The sequence below is a fragment of the Lissotriton vulgaris genome, chromosome 2_1 (genome assembly GCF_964263255.1).
Source record: "Lissotriton vulgaris chromosome 2_1, aLisVul1.2, whole genome shotgun sequence".
In the NCBI taxonomy this organism is placed as follows: domain Eukaryota; kingdom Metazoa; phylum Chordata; class Amphibia; order Caudata; family Salamandridae; genus Lissotriton; species Lissotriton vulgaris.
The window spans coordinates 1,790,507,730-1,790,530,643 of NC_141687.1; positions in this window are offsets into that span (position 1 = coordinate 1,790,507,730).

The window sequence follows — 22,914 nt, forward strand, 5'->3', positions numbered from 1 at the left end:
TTTCTTCACCAGCCTGTTGCTATCACCTTATCCTCCCCAGCAAGTGTGTGGATTTATTGCTGTAATTTAGTCACACATCAATCAAAACCACACAGCCCGGGGGAAGAGGGTTAGGGTTTGAAAAATGGATGGGTACGGGGGTTTTTGGGAAAGGTTTTGGGAGACAAGAAAAAGTAGCACAGCATGGACGAACAATTGTGAACATAAACAAATCTTTGGGTACAAACCTATCCCTCAATCTTTGAAAGTGCATACACTACTGTAACTGCATGCATGTCAGTTAAAAGTAATTAGTACTTTCGACAACTGTGGAAGAAAGAATGCGACAGTACAGGGCGTGGGTGGAAATATTGATAACTATATTCAACATAAGGTCTCTGTAGCCAGATACCTGAGAGCCTTGCTGGTCACTATAAATCCATTCACAACAACACTCAATGGGGTTGGTCTGGAAGGTGTCAGGTTTACTCCCCGTGATCCAGTCGATGCAAATATGGTTCCGCCTCCAAATGTCACCAACACCCAGAAGTGTAAACACAGGGTGTTCGAGGCATTAGGCGGGGGAGAAAAATAACAAACTAAAATAAAAAATGTGGGATGGGTAAAGGTAGGGTCAGCAGGGAAAGGATACCTGTAACAGAAGACAAGACAGGCATCAGTGAAGTGCTGTCCTAACATACAAGGGTACTCTCATATAGTCTCACTAAATAGTCTGCAAGTCTCCCGCCTACTCATGGGAAATGTAGTTTCATAGTACGGTAGGCGCTTAGGGGCTGCGTAACCTGACAGAAGGTATAGTAGATAGAAAAGGAGAAATTGCTTTTTTTCTAGGTGTCCCCTCACTCACCAGGGTTGCCCCTTGGTGACATGCTTCATCATTGGGGCCATCCCAGTCCTCTACGGCCTGGGGCGTGCTGCGACTTGCGAATTACGTAGGAGCACTTACAAATGACTATGTGTGGTGCAGATGTGATAGTGGAGTGGACTAAGTGATGTGTTAAGGGATCAATGTAGAAGCAGAGAGAGAGCCAAGAAATGCAGTCACAGTCAGAGAAAAAGGCAAGGGATACTGTATCTATGTGGTTGTAGTGGTCCTGTTGGAAGTGGTAAGTAAGTTGCCCGCAGAAAAAAAATCCTCCTATTAGCGGCACTCCTCCATTGCAGCCGACGCTTCGTCCATCGATGTTGGTCACCAGAAGACACCCTGTCCACTGCCTGCCTGATGCTGAATTGTGGCTCGCTACTGTGAAGCCTGACTCCATCCTTTTTTCCCCATTGCAGAGACTGAAACCCGGCCTGTAATTATTCAACGAAAAACAGGAAGTGATATAATATTACAACACCACTGATAAATAAATATAAGGCATGTAGGCTGTGGAGTGCAAAAAGTCACAATTTGTTTTTCCTAGTAGACAGTACAATGTTTTTGAAAGTGCGTACTCTGAGTCACCTTTTGAAGGATGTATGGGCAAATTAATGTATCGGATCTTGCCCCTCAAGCTAGGTGTACTGTAAACTGTGTTTTAGAACAAAATTAGATCTTCCTAGCAGTGCTCCCACCCAGACCCTTACTAAAGCCAGTCGCAAAAATGTAGAAGACCCCCAATCAAATCTCAAAAAACGAGGCCTAGCAGAAAACTGGTGACAAAACTTACTTTGAAAGTAAAAGTAGGCCGAAGTACCCTAATTACCCATTACCCACCGTGGATTGCATTCAAACCACTTGCAAGCAACCAAGCAAAAGTAGCCATAGCCAGCATCGCTCCAAGACTCGAAATCCCCCCCACTCAAACACATGCAATAGAAATACTGCTAACCCTAACGAACCCTAAGTTAAGAATAGTGGCAAAGGCTTTCTTTAACTATGCCAAATCCCCCCTTTCCCACCATGGATTTTCTTCAAATGACTTGCAACCAAAATTACACATTCTCACGAGTGCTCTAAGACCCCAGAACTCAGTTTGAAAAATCTAGAACACCCCGAAACACATGCAATCCTGCTGCTAGGGCTAACCCTAACGAACCCTAAGTTACAAAAAGTGCCAAAACTAAAGGCTTTTCCGCGCGGATTTTGTCCCAACCACTTCTACCCGGTATTAGACCTTCCCAGGAATGCCCCAAGACCCGGCAACCCACCCGCCAAGAAGCGTAACACCCCCAAACAGGCCAAAAGCAAAATCTCATACTTGCAATATTTCTGGGCCTTCGGTCCAAACGCGCTGCGTAGCTAGGCCATAAGTCGGGGTTGGCACGACGGATTTCCTGAAAAGCAAATGCAATCAAGATTAGAGTGTCCCAGCAGTGCTCCCAGACCACGAAACTCACCCAGAAACACCAGGAAGCCCCCCAAACAGGCCCCCGAAAACGCTACATAGAGCAAAATGTCAGAAATAGCCCAAAAAAAAATCGGCCTGGATTTTGTCCCAACCACTTCTACCCGGTATTAGACCTTCCCAGGAATGCCCCAAGACCCGGCAACCCACCCGCCAAGAAGTATAACACCCCCAAACAGGCCAAAAGCAAAATCTCATACTTGCAATATTTCTGGGCCTTCGGTCCAAACGCGCTGCGTAGCTGGGCCATAAGTCGGGGTTGGCACGACGGATTTCCTGAAAAGCAAATGCAATCAAGATTAGAGTGTCCCAGCAGTGCTCCCAGACCACGAAACTCACCCGCAAACACCAGGAAGCCCCCCAAACAGGCCCCCGAAAACGCTACATAGAGCAAAATGTCAGAAGTAGCCCAAAAAAAAATCGGCCTGGATTTTGTCCCAACCACTTCTACCCGGTATTAGACCTTCCCAGGAATGCCCCAAGACCCGGCAACCCACCCGCCAAGAAGTATAACACCCCCAAACAGGCCAAAAGCAAAATCTCATACTTGCAATATTTCTGGGCCTTCGGTCCAAACGCGCTGCGTAGCTGGGCCATAAGTCGGGGTTGGCACGACGGATTTCCTGAAAAGCAAATGCAATCAAGATTAGAGTGTCCCAGCAGTGCTCCCAGACCACGAAACTCACCCGCAAACAGACGGAACCCCCCCTAAGAGCACCTCAAAGGCAAGCAAGTCATCAAAAACACAAAAAAAATTCCGCCTGGGATTTGGTCCAAAACACTTTTATCCGGTATTAGAGCTTCCCAGCAATGGCCCCAGAGCCGTCAACCCAGGAGAAAACGAGTAGAAGACCCCCAAACAGCCAAAGAGCAAAAGTACAAAAATGGGGACTTAGTCACTTTTTCACAAATTTCCCAAATCACTCCGCGCGCGCTCTGCAGCTAGGCCCTAAGTCCCCTCAGCCACCATGGATTTGCTTCAAACCTCTTGCAAAGTAAAGTATATATAGCCAGCAGTGCTCCCACACCACGAAACTCACCCGCAAACACCAGGAAGCCCCCCAAACAGGCCCCCGAAAACGCTACATAGAGCAAAATGTTTGAAATAGCCCAAAAAAAATCGGCCTGGATTTTGTCCCAACCACTTCTACCCGGTATTAGACCTTCCCAGGAATGCCCCAAGACCCGGCAACCCACCCGCCAAGAAGCATAACACCCCCAAACAGGCCAAAAGCAAAATCTCATACTTGCAATATTTCTGGGCCTTCGGTCCAAACGCGCTGCGTAGCTAGGCCATAAGTCGGGGTTGGCACGACGGATTTCCTGAAAAGCAAATGCAATCAAGATTAGAGTGTCCCAGCAGTGCTCCCAGACCACGAAACTCACCCAGAAACACCAGGAAGCCCCCCAAACAGGCCCCCGAAAACGCTACATAGAGCAAAATGTCAGAAATAGCCCAAAAAAAAATCGGCCTGGATTTTGTCCCAACCACTTCTACCCGGTATTAGACCTTCCCAGGAATGCCCCAAGACCCGGCAACCCACCCGCCAAGAAGTATAACACCCCCAAACAGGCCAAAAGCAAAATCTCATACTTGCAATATTTCTGGGCCTTCGGTCCAAACGCGCTGCGTAGCTGGGCCATAAGTCGGGGTTGGCACGACGGATTTCCTGAAAAGCAAATGCAATCAAGATTAGAGTGTCCCAGCAGTGCTCCCAGACCACGAAACTCACCCGCAAACACCAGGAAGCCCCCCAAACAGGCCCCCGAAAACGCTACATAGAGCAAAATGTCAGAAGTAGCCCAAAAAAAAATCGGCCTGGATTTTGTCCCAACCACTTCTACCCGGTATTAGACCTTCCCAGGAATGCCCCAAGACCCGGCAACCCACCCGCCAAGAAGTATAACACCCCCAAACAGGCCAAAAGCAAAATCTCATACTTGCAATATTTCTGGGCCTTCGGTCCAAACGCGCTGCGTAGCTGGGCCATAAGTCGGGGTTGGCACGACGGATTTCCTGAAAAGCAAATGCAATCAAGATTAGAGTGTCCCAGCAGTGCTCCCAGACCACGAAACTCACCCGCAAACACCAGGAAGCCCCCCAAACAGGCCCCCGAAAACGCTACATAGAGCAAAATGTCAGAAGTAGCCCAAAAAAAAATCGGCCTGGATTTTGTCCCAACCACTTCTACCCGGTATTAGACCTTCCCAGGAATGCCCCAAGACCCGGCAACCCACCCGCCAAGAAGTATAACACCCCCAAACAGGCCAAAAGCAAACTCTCATACTTGCAATATTTCTGGGCCTTCGGTCCAAACGCGCTGCGTAGCTGGGCCATAAGTCGGGGTTGGCACGACGGATTTCCTGAAAAGCAAATGCAATCAAGATTAGAGTGTCCCAGCAGTGCTCCCAGACCACGAAACTCACCCAGAAACACCAGGAAGCCCCCCAAACAGGCCCCCGAAAACGCTACATAGAGCAAAATGTCAGAAATAGCCCAAAAAAAAATCGGCCTGGATTTTGTCCCAACCACTTCTACCCGGTATTAGACCTTCCCAGGAATGCCCCAAGACCCGGCAACCCACCCGCCAAGAAGTATAACACCCCCAAACAGGCCAAAAGCAAAATCTCATACTTGCAATATTTCTGGGCCTTCGGTCCAAACGCGCTGCGTAGCTGGGCCATAAGTCGGGGTTGGCACGACGGATTTCCTGAAAAGCAAATGCAATCAAGATTAGAGTGTCCCAGCAGTGCTCCCAGACCACGAAACTCACCCGCAAACACCAGGAAGCCCCCCAAACAGGCCCCCGAAAACGCTACATAGAGCAAAATGTCAGAAATAGCCCAAAAAAAAATCGGCCTGGATTTTGTCCCAACCACTTCTACCCGGTATTAGACCTTCCCAGGAATGCCCCAAGACCCGGCAACCCACCCGCCAAGAAGTATAACACCCCAAACAGGCCAAAAGCAAACTCTCATACTTGCAATATTTCTGGGCCTTCGGTCCAAACGCGCTGCGTAGCTGGGCCATAAGTCGGGGTTGGCACGACGGATTTCCTGAAAAGCAAATGCAATCAAGATTAGAGTGTCCCAGCAATGCTCTCAGACCATGAAACTCACCCACAAACAGACGGAACCCCCCCTAAGAGCACCTCAAAGGCAAGCAAGTCATCAAAAACACAAAAAAATTTCCGCCTCGGATTTGGCACAAACCACTTTTAGTGCTTCCCAGCAATGGCCCCAGACCCGTCAACTCACCTGCAAAGAGGTAGAACAACACCCCCACAAGTGCTGAGTCTTTCTTCATTGGGCGTAAACCAGCCCTCTGCTTTGATGGAAATAGGAGTCTGGAGGAGGAGGATAGAGGAGCATGTTCTTCTGAACTTGTGAACCTGAGGAATGCAGACTGCGGCACCTTCAAATAAATTAGCAAACAAGTGAAGACAGTTCTGCTGATGGGCTTGTCTTTGTGATTATCTGATTAAAGTTTGAATTATATTAACTGTGCACAACAAAGAAAGACAGACACACAGGAATAAAAGTGAATAAGGATGAAAAAGAAAGTTATTGATTCGTTGTCTCATTTTCAGGGCTCGAAGTCAGAATCACGGTCCAGGAATAAGAATAAGGCTTCGTCATCATACTCTGCGAATTCAGCCCGGGTGAGGTCAGTGCCACCTGACAGAGTAGAAATTCCCTCATCTATGGTGCTGGCCACCTCCTCTTCATCCGGCACGCTCTCTCGTACTCTTATATCTGGTGGTATGAGGTGCTGATTCATCTTGATCATTGTTAACCTCTCCACATTTTTGGGCGAGAGGCGGCTCCGTTTGGGAGTTACAATCCCACCAGCCGCACTGAAAACCCGTTCAGAAGACACACTTGCGAGTGGGCAAGACAAGTAGTTTAAAGCCAGGTTGGTGAGCTGTGGCCACAATTCTTTTTTCCCATGCCAATACGCCAATGGGTCAGAATTAACATAGACCTCTGTGGAGTCATTCAGATAGTCCTTCACCATCGACTCAAGGTCCTCCTCCAAGGTTCCTCCACTTTGCGTAGCTCTTGCTGTGCCTCTGGCCTTTTGAGAACCAAACCCACGCAGAGCTAGCCAATCCTCTTCAGCCTCCAATGTTTCTGCTGTCTTTCGTGCAGATGATGCGGTTGCCGGTGTCTTTAACGGCTGAGAGGTCACTTGTGCCACAGCCACAGGTGCAGAAGTGGATTGTTTTGACTGGGGATGGCCTGCTGATGTACTGCCATTTCCTTCAATTTCCAGCCGTTCTGTTTCAAACTTCTTGGCTGACAAGGCTAGCCAACGTTTGTACTTTGTAACATCTTCATCAGCAAAAGGAAAGAATGCTCTGCCTGCCAGCGCCTTTTTGTAGCGTGGATCCAGAATAGTAGCACAAATGTAATGCTGTTCTGAGTGGATCTTTTGAAGACGTTCATCACCTTGTAGGAGCTCTAATAATGTCTCAGCCAGAAGCAAAGAGTCTTTCTTTTTGTCATCTTTTCGAAACACAGAACACACCTCCTTCAGTTGGTCCTCCAGCATGTACAACAATGGGATAGCTTTTCCCAAATTAGAGTCCTCCTTGCTGACTGCACGTGTGAAGACCTCAAAAGGACGAAGCATGCGTGTTAGGCTTTCAACTATGTTCCATTGCGGCCCACCCATCCTCAGCTCCTCTATACCCTCTTTCAAGAAAAATTGATCGAGTTGCGTATACTGCTCATACAGACGCTCAAGCATGTAGAAGGTTGAGTTCCAACGTGTTACCACCTCCTGGATGAGTGCTTTCACTGGCATTTGACTTTGATATAGCATGCTCCTCAGCTGCTTGCGGGCCTTAAAAGAATGCCTGAAATGCTTGCAAATTTTTCGGCAGTTGTCCAATACACTGTACGCTGCACTGCGTTTATTACCCAAGAATTTTTGGACAACCAGGTTTATACAGTGCGCCAAACACGGCACTCTGAAATAGTAACCGTCCCTCATGGCCTTAACTATATTGGAGCCATTGTCTGTGGAAACATAACCAACCTTGCGTTTTAGTGGGGACAGACAGTTAAGGACCTTTGTGTTAAAGACATCCAAAATGTTTTCTGCTGTGTGACGTTTCTCCAAACCAAACATGGCTAGTGTTGCATGTTTCCGAGCACCTTTAAAAACAATGTTAGTGTCAACACCTGAGTTTAGCTTTGCTTTAGCCCCTGAAAAAGAGACCCAGTGTGCAGTGATGCACATGTAATCAGCGCCTGCGCCACTGGTCCACATGTCTGTTGTCAGATGTATAGTGTGAACAGCACTCTTCTCCAAAGCTGCCCCAATCAACTTCAGAACATCTTCATGTAGTGCTGGAACCGCAACTCGGGCAAAATAGAACCGGCTAGGAACCTTCCATTTAGGGCAGAGCACTGTCACTAATTCTAGAAAACCAACCCCTTCTACAAAAGAAAAAGGGAGAAGGTCCAGAGCTAGCATTTTAGCCAGCTTAGTGTTATACAGACGGGTCATTGGGTGGTTGCGTTCATATTGCGCTTCTGTAAACAACATCTTTTTAATGTTGCCCTGGACCAATGATTTACGGGATGATGATGATCTCTTCGACCCAGTTACGCTCGCTGATGAACTTTTCCGCATTGATGTCTCACTCTCTCCCACACTCTTAGTGTGGCTCCCATGGGGTGTGCTGCTGACATGGGAACTGGGTGTAAGTGAAGTGTTTGAATCGTCTTCTTCTACCTCCTCGTCATCAGCAGATGACAAATCAACGTTTTCATTACGTGCAATTCCGGCTTTCTTGACCGCCTCTAGGTGCGGAAACCATTCGACAGGGTGCCTTCTCTCAAGATGACCTCTCTGGCCTCCGGTACCATAGTTAGAACCAAGCTTACCACGACTATATCGAAGCTTACAAAGGCTACAAATGGCTACGTTTTCCTTTTTTGGGCAAACACTAAAGAAGTCCCAAACTGGAGACTTGAAATGTCTTCGGGGGCCGGAGGAGGCGGCGATACTGGTGGTGGTGGTCCTGCTGCTAATGACAGATGAAGTGGAGGATGTGGATTGCCGAACTTCAGTACGTTTTGCACTTTCACCACCACGAATTGAGGTCGAGGACGAGGTGGGTACCTTCTTGCGAGGAAGAAATATGGAAGCGGTAGGTTTTGGTGTACTACTTAACTCCAAATCTAATGATTCCATTTCCATTGCCTCCTCGCCGACATCATCATCACGCTCAGCAGCTTCTCGGGATAGGGTCAAAATGTCTCTTTGCTGCATGCCCGGTGGGGCTGCAGTGACCTTTGTGATGACTGCCTCGTCGTCATCGTGAGAGGCTTCATCACCAGCAGTATCTGTCACTTCTTGTTGAGCCTCATCACACTCCATAGGTTTGAGTTTTTGGACGACCTTCCTTTTACGCTTAGGTACCGGTGGCAGATCATGGTGTGCCTCTGCCTCACTGTCAGACCGCAGTTGTCGTGGTTCCCAAGACAGATCACTTGCACCAGAACGAGGTGGGCTTGAAGAAGATGTAGACACCCCCCTTGATCTTTTCCTTGCTAGGGATGTGGAAGACAATGAATGATCATCAGGAGGAGTGGCTTCCAATGATACCTCAGCTTCATTGTCGATTTCCAAATGTGCCCCTACTTCGGGAGGAACAACTATTGTGGGCACTTGTGAACGTCCATGCACCTTTGCTTGCGCATCTCCTTTTGCTGCCTCTCCTTCCACATGTACTTGGGCGTGTACTTGCACATGGTGTTGTTGTTGCGGCTGTGGTTGTTCAACACTTGTCAGATGAGTTACAACAACCTGTGTTGATTCAGGGACATTGCTGCTACTTTCTTGCGATGAGCCAACATCACTGGTCGATGGTGATTGGAGAAGTACACTGACTGCCTCTGAAGCACTCAAGGGCTTTGACTTAAGTTGGCGTGGTGGTGGAGGCACTGAACCCAATGGAGCAGGGGTGCTGCTCTCAGGTTGGTCCCCAGCAGATCCTGCTGCTGCAGGCGTACTTTTTTTTTTGCTCCCAAAAAAAGTGGTGGGTGGCACACCAGCCTCCTTGGTAACTTGCTTCTTCTGCTCCTTACTAGCAACTTTCTTGCTAGAGGAGCTACGGAGAAGTTTCTTTGGGGCCATCTTCTTCAGAGCAGGTCAGACAGCAGGCCGCAGTTGCACGAATTGTAGAGTTGTCTGAGGCCAGACGTGACGTCGCGTGACGTTATGCTGCACACACACACCGCTGCAGGACTTCTTCCTGGCACTGGTGGTTCTCTTGAGTCTTGTGCACCTAAAAAAAATGGAAGACAGAGGAACATCAGTTCAGTTATAGAGCACAAAAAAATCGAAAAACACTGCAAAATCAGCACAATCCCAATCCATCCATGCCCTCCATAATGTTTAAATTCAAGACAACCCACAGAAAGACTAGGCCCATGCAAGACTCACTACCCCTGGGCATAAATAAAGGTTGAAAAGTAGGCAAAATGGTTGGAGGCCTAACAACAAAGCCTGCATTCAAAATGGCCACTTGCCTGCCAAGCACATGGCCAGTGCCTGTAGCTGCACTCAAAATGGCCACCAGCCACATGGCATGTCCCTCCCCATGAACACCCCCAAAAATCGAAAAACACTGCAAAATCAGCACTATCCCATTCCATCCATGATGTTTAAATTCAAGACAGCCCACAGAAAGACTAGGCCCCATGCACCACTCACTACCCCTGGTCAAGGCCCCAACAACAGGTCAAAAATCGAAAAACACAAAATTTTACAAAAAAAAAAAATCGAAAAACACAGAAAAATCAGCACAATCCCAATTCATCTATGGCCTCCATGATGTTTAAATTCAAGACAACCCACAGAAATACTAGGCCCATGCAAGACTCACTACCCCTGGCATAAATAAAGGTTGAAAAGTAGGCAAAATGGTTGGAGGCCTAACAACAAAGCCTGCATTCAAAATGGCCACTTGCCTGCCAGCACATGGCCAGTGCCTGTAGCTGCACTCAAAATGGCCACCAGCCACATGGCATGTCCCTCCCCATGAACACCCCCAAAAATCGAAAAACACTGCAAAATCAGCACAATCCCATTCCATCCATGATGTTTAAATTCAAGACAGCCCACAGAAAGACTAGGCCCCATGCACCACTCACTACCCCTGGTCAAGGCCCCAACAACAGGTCAAAAATCGAAAAACACAAAATTTTACAAAAAAAAAAAATCGAAAAACACAGAAAAATCAGCACAATCCCAATTCATCTATGGCCTCCATGATGTTTAAATTCAAGACAACCCACAGAAATACTAGGCCCATGCAAGACTCACTACCCCTGGCATAAATAAAGGTTGAAAAGTAGGCAAAATGGTTGGAGGCCTAACAACAAAGCCTGCATTCAAAATGGCCACTTGCCTGCCAGCACATGGCAAGTGCCTGTAGCTGCACTCAAAATGGCCACCAGCCACATGGCATGTCCCTCCCCATGAACACCCCCAAAAATCGAAAAACACTGCAAAATCAGCACAATCCCATTCCATCCATGATGTTTAAATTCAAGACAGCCCACAGAAAGACTAGGCCCCATGCACCACTCACTACCCCTGGTCAAGGCCCCAACAACAGGTCAAAAATCGAAAAACACAAAATTTTACAAAAAAAAAAAATCGAAAAACACAGAAAAATCAGCACAATCCCAATTCATCTATGGCCTCCATGATGTTTAAATTCAAGACAACCCACAGAAATACTAGGCCCATGCAAGACTCACTACCCCTGGCATAAATAAAGGTTGAAAAGTAGGCAAAATGGTTGGAGGCCTAACAACAAAGCCTGCATTCAAAATGGCCACTTGCCTGCCAGCACATGGCAAGTGCCTGTAGCTGCACTCAAAATGGCCACCAGCCACATGGCATGTCCCTCCCCATGAACACCCCCAAAAATCGAAAAACACTGCAAAATCAGCACAATCCCATTCCATCCATGATGTTTAAATTCAAGACAGCCCACAGAAAGACTAGGCCCCATGCACCACTCACTACCCCTGGTCAAGGCCCCAACAACAGGTCAAAAATCGAAAAACACAAAATTTTACAAAAAAAAAAAATCGAAAAACACAGAAAAATCAGCACAATCCCAATTCATCTATGGCCTCCATGATGTTTAAATTCAAGACAACCCACAGAAATACTAGGCCCATGCAAGACTCACTACCCCTGGCATAAATAAAGGTTGAAAAGTAGGCAAAATGGTTGGAGGCCTAACAACAAAGCCTGCATTCAAAATGGCCACTTGCCTGCCAGCACATGGCAAGTGCCTGTAGCTGCACTCAAAATGGCCACCAGCCACATGGCATGTCCCTCCCCATGAACACCCCCAAAAATCGAAAAACACTGCAAAATCAGCACAATCCCATTCCATCCATGGCCTCCATGATGTTTAAATTCAAGACAACCCACAGAAATACTAGGCCCATGCAAGACTCACTACCCCTGGCATAAATAAAGGTTGAAAAGTAGGCAAAATGGTTGGAGGCCTAACAACAAAGCCTGCATTCAAAATGGCCACTTGCCTGCCAGCACATGGCCAGTGCCTGTAGCTGCACTCAAAATGGCCACCAGCCACATGGCATGTCCCTCCCCATGAACACCCCCAAAAATCGAAAAACACTGCAAAATCAGCACAATCCCATTCCATCCATGATGTTTAAATTCAAGACAGCCCACAGAAAGACTAGGCCCCATGCACCACTCACTACCCCTGGTCAAGGCCCCAACAACAGGTCAAAAATCGAAAAACACAAAATTTTACAAAAAAAAAAAATCGAAAAACACAGAAAAATCAGCACAATCCCAATTCATCTATGGCCTCCATGATGTTTAAATTCAAGACAACCCACAGAAAGAATCAGTCCACCCACCACTGAGTACCCCTGGGAAAAGGCCCCAAAACAGCCCAAAAATCGAAAATCCCAAAATTTTAGTTGCAGCAACTGTAATGCCCCAAACAAACTTACTTGTAACATTTCTAATCCAACAGTGATCCAAATAAAGTCAAAAAGGCCTCAAATCCAAAGATCCAGCAGCATCCACAAAAGGTAATCCTTCCAGGTCCACATCCGAATGAAAAGTGACCAGGAGATGGACAAAGCACTGGGAGGAGCCTGCTGAACAGGAACAGGAAGTTGAAGACTATGGGGCACTTCCTTCCTCCCACCCCCCTGCCCCCCTCCCCAAAATGGACTCCTCGCTAAAAAAGTGCAGGCAAATGTCAAACTAAGGAGTTATTCACATAAAAATCATCATTTCTAGAAGGTTTATGCTGCTTGCTGGTGGATTTCTTGTGCAGAATTGCAAATTTATATTTTCGCGCGCCGCATCTCAAATCTCGCAATTTGCGAAGTACCGCGAGACGTGATCTCGCCGTACTCGCGTTGACAAACTCTCGCTGGCAAGCCGCGATGACGTAATCGCGCTCGCCAATTCCCGCGGGATCACACAGCAAGATCCAAAATGGCGCAGCACTCGCAAACTATCGAAAAAAACAACTCGGCAAACGATGATAAACGCCGCGCGCCGCAAAAATTGTATCACCAACGCCGCGCGCCGCCAAAAAAATCCGCTGCGTGCGAATTTGCGGATTTTGCGGGAAATCCGCAAATCTCGCGGATTGCGGATTTCCCGAAAATCCGCAAAATCCGCGAGCGGAACGGATTTTCCGCCCACGCTTAGTGCCGTGTGGCAAGCAAACCAGCCCTAAGGGCAAGTCTGCCTTTCACATGACATAGATGTGCGAGCACACATGTGCATGCACACCGGAATCGGTATTTTACCATGAAGTTTGATTTCATGCTAAAATACCGATTCGTTAAGGCCTTTGGGACTCAGAAGACTCCCCCCTACATAGCAAATTTACAGAATTGGTAAAATTACCGATTCGGTATTTTACCGAACAAATAATTTTTCCGATACTGTAAATGTAGATTTACCTACATGTGGCCTTGGATTTAAGCCCCTACATACCGATTTGCCATTTACCGGTCGGAAACGGCCGAAATCGGCCGTAACCGGTCGGTAAATGACATGGAACGACCACCTACATCGGGCCCTAAGTGTGCATGCATTTAATTTCAAAAAAAGTTTTTAAACCTTTTATGTAAAACAATAATACACCTAGGGCCAGATGTAGGTAAATCACATTTACCGATTTTGAAATACCGAATATTACCGAATTTTACCGATTCGGTATTTCAAAATCGGTAAATGGGATGTAGGTACCAACATCTGATTTATTACCGATTCCTTAAAAATTCGGTATTTACCGATTCGGTAAATACCGAATCGGTATTTGCTATTGAATCCTATGGGCCTTGAAGCCCATAGGATTCAATTCAAATACCGATTTGGTATTTACCGAATCGGTAAATACCGAATTTGTCAAGGGTGCAGGGGGTATCACTTTGACACCCTCTAGCACCCCCAAAACGGGCATGTGTGCAATGTGGCACACTGACATGCCCTAAGGGCACGTCTGTCTGTCACATGGCACATGTGTACATGCACAGATGTGCATGTACACAGGAATCGGTATTTTACCATGGATTTGTATTCCATGGTAAAATACCGATTCTGAAAGCCATGTGCCAATGGAAAATTGGCTACCCACATTTCAATCTTGCATTTTCGGTAAAATTACCGAATCTGTAAAATTACCGAATCGGTAAAATTACCGATTCGATAAAATTACCGAAAATGCAACATTTAAGGGCCCCTACATGTCAATGGCCATTTACCGGTCGGTAACGGCCGAATTCGGCCGTTACCGATCGGTAAATGGCTATTTTCGGCCACCTACATCTGGCCCCTACATTCATGGGGAACAGACTTAAAATGCCCTAATACACATGAAAACATTTTTTTAAGGAACATGCACCTTTTTTTCAATAACTTTTAACATGGCTATGTAACTCAAACAATCAAAATGAAAATTTGCCAGGCACACATGGGGGCGTATTTACAAGGGTCTTACACTACGAGGAAAGTGACTTCAAATGACCAGACACACATGGGGACGTATTTACAAGGCCCTTGAACCCGGGGGAAGTGACTTGAAATTACTAAGCACACATAGGAGAGTATCTACAATGCCTGTGCAACACTTATGCATCATTTTTTACATGTACACCGTAACACTAACAACACAATTACATCATATATCTGTTCCGCAAAAGCGACGCATTGCAGGAGTCACATCATTTTACCATCAAAAACAATTTCACCGATTTTGTAAATGTAGATTTACCTACATGTGGCCCTGGATTTAGGCGCCTACATACCTTTTCGCCATTTACAGGTTGGAAACGACCGAAATCGGCCGTAACCGGTCGGTAAATGGCCTAAACGACCACCTACATCGGGCCCTAAGTGTGCATGCATTTGATTTCAAACAAAGTTTTAAAACCTTTTATGTAAAACAATAATACACCTACATTCATGTAAGGGCAGGTCTGCCTTTCACATGACATACGTGTGCATGCACAAATGTGCATGCACACCGGAATCGGTATTTTACCATGAAGTTTGATTTCATGTTAAAATACCGATTCGTTAAGTCATTTGAGACTCAGAAGACTCCCCCCTACATAGCAAATTTACAGAATCGGTAAAATAACCGATTCCGTATTTTACCGAACCAATACTTTTTCCGATTCTGTAAATGAAGAATGCAAAATCGCCTTTGAAAGCAGAATGCAAACACTTGACGCAAAACATCATTTTAAATACACAGCTGACTTTCTTATTTACGCAAAAAAGCATACTACTCTTTAACTAAAATATATAAACGATAACTCACCTTTACAAATTCTTTTTGAAATTGAAAACAGTCTCAGAAACACACCAATTATTCTGTACCAGAATTAAAGGTATGCACTCCAGAGGCTGGAACCAACAAAGGCACCGAAACGCTGATATTCAACACACATATCTCTCATGTCAGCCAATAAAAACTCTTCCCTCACTTTTTTCAAATCAACACCCTTCCCCCCTCTGCCCTTTCTACCTCTTTTCCATAGCAACTCCCGCCTGCCTGACCTGTCATGGCCACAAGTTCACACAATAATGTTACAAATGAACTCTGAACTCTCAGTACACCTGCTAATCCACTGCAATCTTTCATAACAACATTTTTAAATAACCATTCAAAATACATCTTTCAAAGAACACATCCATGCACCCTAACTTTCTGTTATCAGCAATAGAAATACACCAATCACTGCTAATGAATCATTTGCACTTAAACTCCACAGTTTTTTACATTACAAACATCACTATTTCAACTGCCATTTCATTCCCACACTTCATCTGACTGCAGCAAAAACTCCTCTAGCTATGTTTTCAGTCTGGATTCTTGGACATAGCTACATCCACTGGGCTCACAGGTATGCTGATAACAGAAATTTACACAACCTCGATTTACAAAATGTGGAAATCAAATGGATTGGTCGAAGAGGATTGAAATGTCACCAATTGATACCATTGGTGAAAACCTTTTTACATTTGCCAACCCCTGATTTCATAATAGTGCACTGTGGAGGAAACGATTTGGGCACTTTGACTGGGGTAGGTCTGGAAATGCTTTTAAAGGACACCTTTGAGCAATTGATGACACTTTTTCCTCAAACTGCCTTGGTATATTCTAATATATGCCAAAGACAAAAATGGAGGTGGTCCAATCAATTTTGTCCACAAATTGAGAAATCGAGGAAGCATGTAAATAAGTCTGTTTCAGCTTACATGAGGGACCATGGAATGGGCTGCATCTACAACAATAACTTGCGTTACTCCATGCAAGATATCTACAGAGGAGATGGCGTGCATTTCTCAGATGAGGGAAACAGAGTTTTCATACTAAATTTAAGAATGTGTATTGGTTCCTACTTATAAGTTTCTAGAACATACATAGAACCCAAAAGCTCTTTTCAGAGCTACCTTAACTTAGTGTTCTCTTTTGAAATTTCAAATGTACCTTTTTTTCACTTATTTTCACCTATATTCGCTTCCCAGTACGCTACCCAGTTCGCATACCGGCAGCTAACAACGTGAAAAAAACCAATTTTTTTTATCGACATATATGAGCCTCCTCAGCCACCCTCAGAAAACTTAGGGAAACAGCATACGTCTAAAGTACCCCAATCTACCCATTCTGAACATTATTTACCCTCCATCTTATATCTCAATTCTACCGAAACACAAAATGGAGGACTCCTGTAACACTGCAAGTTCGCGTACCGGGAAACGCACTGACAAGCACTCGTTTAAAAAAGGTGGGAAAGTAATTTACAGAAAAACCACTGGAGACACTTTCACCAATTAAACAGTAGCTCATACTACATACCAATCCCTACCATTTTCACAAATTTAGTTGGAATACCATTTAGCCATTTAGCATGTAGAACTCTCTAAAATCCCTGAGGTAAATTACTTCACAAAACATATCGGAAGTGTTGGAAATGACAACCAATTAAAATATTACTTTCAATTTCTACTATTATATCATGACATTTGATTGGTTATGTACCTGAATATATATAAACAAAGAGAGAGAAACACAGCCATTTTGACTACTACTTCGTGAAGTGCAGAACAACAAAAAATCAACTGATAACTTCAAGTTATATTTAAAAGGTAAGATATAATTTTTAAAACTGAAGTATGTTCTGTACTGAAAGCTAATTAGAAAAACATTTTCAGACAGTTTTATTTTTTCACTCTGTAATACTTATAGAATAAAATAGACTTCTCTGTTTTAGTTATGGCAGAGCCAGTCCAAGGATTTGCGAGGCCCTGGGCTAAAAGGGAACGTGCGCAAGGCCCCCTCCAAATTACATAACTGGCCACTTACAAGAAGAACATGCACAGACACTGTGGGGGCCCCATTGTCCAGCATTTTGACACCCCCACAGTTTTAACTTTTAATCCACATGCATTTCTCACACCTTCATAGGTGTGAGAATTGATTGTGGTCTAAAAGTTAAAACTGAGGGTGCGCCAAAATGCTGGACAATGGGCCCCCCACAGTGTCTGTGAATGGTCTCCTTGCAATTGAAGGAGTGTCTCCTTCTTCCTCCCCTATACCTCCTGACACCATCCATGAGAGGCCCAAGGAGGGGGCCCCCGCCAATGGACCTTAATTGCAGGCGACACCTTTCTTTGTGATAGATCTCCAGGAAAACAAAAGGACACATCACCAGTGCGTGGCCCCATGCTGATGGGCTGAGTGCGAGACCCTGAGCGGCAGCCCACGCTGCCCATGCCTAGCGCTGGCCCTGAGATAAGGATAGAGTTAGACTTCTCTAGTATAATTCAAAATTGACTAAGAGTTTATTTGATAATTTTCTTCATATTTCTACTTCCAATTTGATACCATACACTGCCCAAAGAAAAAAACACTGTTTAAATAACCAAACTGCCTGTCTGTACTGAAACCCAACAGTGCCCGATCTGTACTGATATATTTATTTTTTATGCAATTTACAGCCAGAAAATGGAAGGACAACAAAATGAAATTAATATTTCATTTGAAATTAATATGGAAAACAATCCTAAGGAAGACAAAGAGGAAATAGACTTTATGGATCACTCTCTGGACCAAGACTTAATTAATTGTGTAGAAGAAATTGAAGTATGGAATGAAAAGGAGGACATACCTGATGAATTAATGTTGGAAATTCTTTTAAATTTTGAAAAATCACAACAATAAATTTTTATTTAAAAATTAAAAATAGTTTGAGACATTGTTCTTTTTTATATGTAAATTATGAAATAGTACCAAAATAGATATAATATAAAGTGAGACTTAAAATATACTGTGCAACTTTTTTGTGTTACATACTAACTTTGTTCATAGTTACTTCCTTTGTCCCACTATATAATCCCCAATGTGTATTAACATATCTTTATCATCTCCTGCCACCATGTTGTTTCGGCTTTCCAGACAGACTATGGTATGAATTCCATATACCACAATAACTTCTTTAACAACAAGCAATTTATCTACAAAGGAGACGTTGTTTATTAAATTATAGACTCTACATTGATACCTACATGTAGCTCCGTAAATAAAAAAAAAAAAAACAACAAAACGAACAATCAATAAACATACAATAAGTTAAAAGTCAATCATTCTTGTTTCCTTATAGTACGCTCCCCAGACCGCTTTCCGGTACGCGAACCGGGCGCACACCACGAATTTTTTTTTTTTTTTTTTTTTTTGGCCCCGCGGGGCACTTTAATATCCCCCTCATCAATCCTAAGGGATCAGAAGGGGTCTACCTTGCCCCCTTTCCTTCATTTCCCCCTTCGTTTTGGCCTCCTCTTGTCTCTCGATCCTAACGAGAGACAAAATGGCGACCGCTACGGACTGTTTAGAATGTTGACAGACACCGGAAAGCCAATCAGCTTCGCTTCGCAAAGCTCCGTTACGCGAAAAGTATGCGAACTAGTACGCTATCTAGGACGCTGTCACAGATATATCTGTTTTTTTAAACGTTAATTTCTCAAAATCCACTGGAGCACATATATTGAGACCCAGCAAAGGCACATCGGGCTAACAGTCCCTACAATTTTGCCAAGTTTCGTGCAAATCCATTCAGCCGTTCGAGCTAAAAGTGAGGCCAAACGCCCTATGGAAAAATGAATGGGAAAAATGCGTTTTGGGACCCCCCTTTTTTCTCGGCCCCCCCTTGACGAAACCCCCCCAAATTTTCAGGGGCTGATCGGAAACAAAATGTGCCGATTCCGTCCACAAACGCCAAAGTTATTAGACATAGAATTTCAAAAGTTCCATAGAGAAAAAATCCTAACTATATATACCTACTGGCGACCGCCAGTAGGTAATAAATATATATATATATATATATATATATATATATATATATATATATATATATATATATATATATATATATATATATATATATATATATATATATATATATATATAAAACGGTCGCGAGTAGGTAGTTATAGTTCGGACCTAGCTTCCATAGGAAAAGCGTTTTTTGTTTTCTTAATAACTTTGGTGCTGGTCGACAAATGTTCGCGAAATTTTCAAAACTAGTGATCAACTCCGGTCAGCTCCTGTCTTGAAAGCACTGCATATTTACATTTAGGGGTCTGTTATGGACCCCCAAACCTCGGAGACCACCACCTTCCCAGGGCTTCAAACACGTTTGCGAGGTGGGACACACGGCCCCCATCCAGGAGCCCTTGATGGCACTGGGGACCGCCACCACCAAGGGCCAGCTCCTGCAATGTCCCAGGGTGCCCACCCCGGGACACTGCTGTTTACTAGGACAGGGCGGGGGCCGTGCGGCTCCCTTCTCTGTCATAGCAAACACTGGCTTGGATTTTGTAAGCGCGAGCAGGTTTCCTGCTTTTGCTTACAAAATCCAAACCAGATTGCTTTTTCACAAGGGGAGCTGCATGTTAACAGCTCCCCTTGTGTTAAAGCAATGCCCGCTCACGCAGGAGGCAGGGAGGTGGCGGGACTGTGGGGGCATTGGGGCTCCCCCCACAGTCCCAAACGGAAAGGGCCGGCGCCGGGGGATGGAGTCCACGGGGCCATAAATGGCTCAGGAGGGGGGCAACGCGGCCCCATCCATCAATTAATTAAAACAAATGTTTTTAATTAAGCACAGCCCTGGGGATGGGGTCCAAAAAGCGACTAGAGGCTTAAGCAGGGGTACCACACAGCACCCTGCTTTGACAATAATAATAAAAAAAATCTAAATGGGGCCATGCCATTGGGGATGGGGTCCCTGGGGCCAAAATGGGCCTTGGGAGGGCAGCACTGCCCGCTTCAATTTTTATTTAAAAAAAGAGCAGACCCTAAGGGATGGGGTCCCCAGGGCCCCAAATATTTTAAAAGAAGGGGGGCTACACAGCCCTCCTTGTGAAATTTATTAAAAATATTAAAAACCAGCATTGCGGCGGAGGCCCCGCCCCCTAACTGCAGCACTCAGCAAACGTGCCCCTTGGCATTTTGTAAGTTGGGGAATTAATTTCCCTTGAATACTGAGTGTCCCTGGGGGCCAACTAGCCCACCACGTACCTCCAGTATGTGCCAGGGAACTGTGTTGCAGAGAGGTGTTCAGAGGCCATGCCCTTTTTTACACCTCTCTGCAATGCAGCTCTGTGGCGCTTACTGGAGGTACCTGGTGGGCTAGTTGGCCCCCAGGGACCCTCAGGACTTAAGAGGAATTAATCCACACATTTACAATGCGCCAGGGGGCGCGTTTGCACAGTAGGGGGGGGCGGGGCCTTACATACCAAGTGTGCAATCACCCCCACGGCACATTGTAAATTGGGGGATTAAGTCCTCTTCAATGCTAAGGGTCCCTGGTGGCAAACTAGCCCACCAGGTATCGCCAGTAAGTGCCACAGAGCTGCCTTGCACAGACGTGGTCTGAGGCCGCACCCCTTTTAACACCTCTCTGCAACACAGCTCTGTGGCGCTTACTGGAGATACCTGGCGGGCTAATTGGACCCAGGGCCCCTCAGGATTCAAGGGGGATTAATTGCCCAACCTAAAACGCACCACGGGGCAAGTTTGCAAACATGTCACATAAGGCCCCACCCCCATCCCTGCACCACTGTGCAATTGCGCTTGTGGCACATTTTAAGTTGGGAGATTAATTCCGCTTCTATCCTGAGGGTCCCTGGGAGGGCAACTAACCCCCCAGGTACCTCCAGCAAGCGCCAGGGTGATGCGTTGCAAATAGGTGGTCCGAGGCCATGCCCCTTTTTACACCACTCTGCAATGCAGCTCTGTGGCACTTACTGGAGGTAGCTGTTGGGCTAGCTGGCCCCCAGGGACCCTAAAACCCGCCAAAGGGTGCATTTGCACAGTGGTGAAGGAGGGGGCGGACCTGATGTGACATGTGTGTACTTATCCCATCACTCCACCTAAACCCAAGCACTTATAAATTCCCAATCAATCAGAGTACTTGTAAAGCGAGCTACTTACCCCTGATGGTCTCAAGACGCTGAGGGGAGGGGGTGCCGCTACTGCTCAAAGAGCCAGGTCTTGAGGAGTCTTCTGAAGACGAGTAGGTCTTGAGTCTGCCATATGTGGGTTGGGAGGGTGTTCCAGGTCTTGGCGGCGAGGTAGGAGAAGGATCTGCCGACGGAGGTTGTTCGTTGGATGCAAGGGACAGCGGCGAGGGCGAGGCTGGCGGAGCAGAGATGGCGGGCGGGGGTGTGGAAGCTGAGTCTGCTGTTCAGGTAGGCTGGTCCAGCATTGTGAATTGCTTTGTGTGCATGGGGGAGGAGCTTGAAAGTGATCCTCTTGTCGACGGGAAGCCAGTGTAGGTCTCTCCGGTAGGGGGTGACTTGGCTGCGGCGGGGGACATTGACGATCAGTCTGGTGGAGGCGTTTTGGATGCGTTGTAGTCGTCATAGGTGTTTGGCTGGTATTCCTGCGTAGAGTGCGTTGCCGTAGTCCAGTCTGCTGCTGACAAGGGCCTGTGTCACCCTTCTTCTTGTTTCGGTCAGGATCCACTAGTAGATCCTGTGGAGCATGAGGAGGGTGTTGTAGCAGGAGGAGGAGACGGCGTTGACCTGTTTAGACATGGAGAGGGAGGAGTCGAGGATGAATCCTAGGTTGCGTGCATTCTCGGTGGGTGTCGATGCTGTTCCCAGTGTGGTCGGCCACCAGGAGTCTTCCCAGTCTGAGGGGGTGGGTCCGAGGATGAGGACCTCCATCTTGTCCGAGTTCAGATTCAGACAGCTGCTCCTCATCCAGTCGGCGATGGCCGTCATTCCCTCATGGAGGTTGGTTTTGGCTGTTTGTGGGTCCTTGGTGAGGCAGAGGATGAGCTGGGTGTCGTCGGCGTAGGAGATGATGTTGAGGTTGTGATGGCGGGCCACTTGTGCGAGGGGGCCATGTAGACGTTGAAAAGTGTCGGGCTGAGGTATGAGCCCTGGGGGACGCCGCAGATGATGTCGGTGGCTTTGGATCAGAAGGGTGGGAGGCGGAAGCTCTGGGTTCTGCCGGAGAGGAAGTACGTGGTCCAGTCAAGGACCTTTTCTTGGATTCCGGCTTCTAGGAGGCGTGTCTTTAGAGTGCGTAGCAGACCGTGTCGAAGGCGGCTGACAGGTCTAGGAGGATGAGGGCTGATGTTTTTCTGTTGTCTAGATGGCACCTGATGTCATCTGTGGTGGCAATGAGGGCTGTCTCTGTGCTGTGGTTTCGTCTGAACCTGGACTGGGACGGATCTAAGATGTTGTTGTCTTCCAGGTGACGGGCCAGTTGCATGTTGATGATTTTCTCGATGACCTTCGCCAGGAATGGGAGCAGGGAGATGGGCCGGAAGTTCTTGAGGTCCTTAGGGTCCGCCTTGGGCTAGTTGAGGAGGGCATTAATTTCGGCGTGCTTCCAGCTTTCCGGTAATGTCGCTGTTTCGAATGAGATGTTGATTACCTTCCATAGTTGGGGTGCGATGGCTGTGTCTGCTTTGTTGAATACGTGGTGTGGGCTTGGGTCTGACGGAGATCCTGTGTGGATGG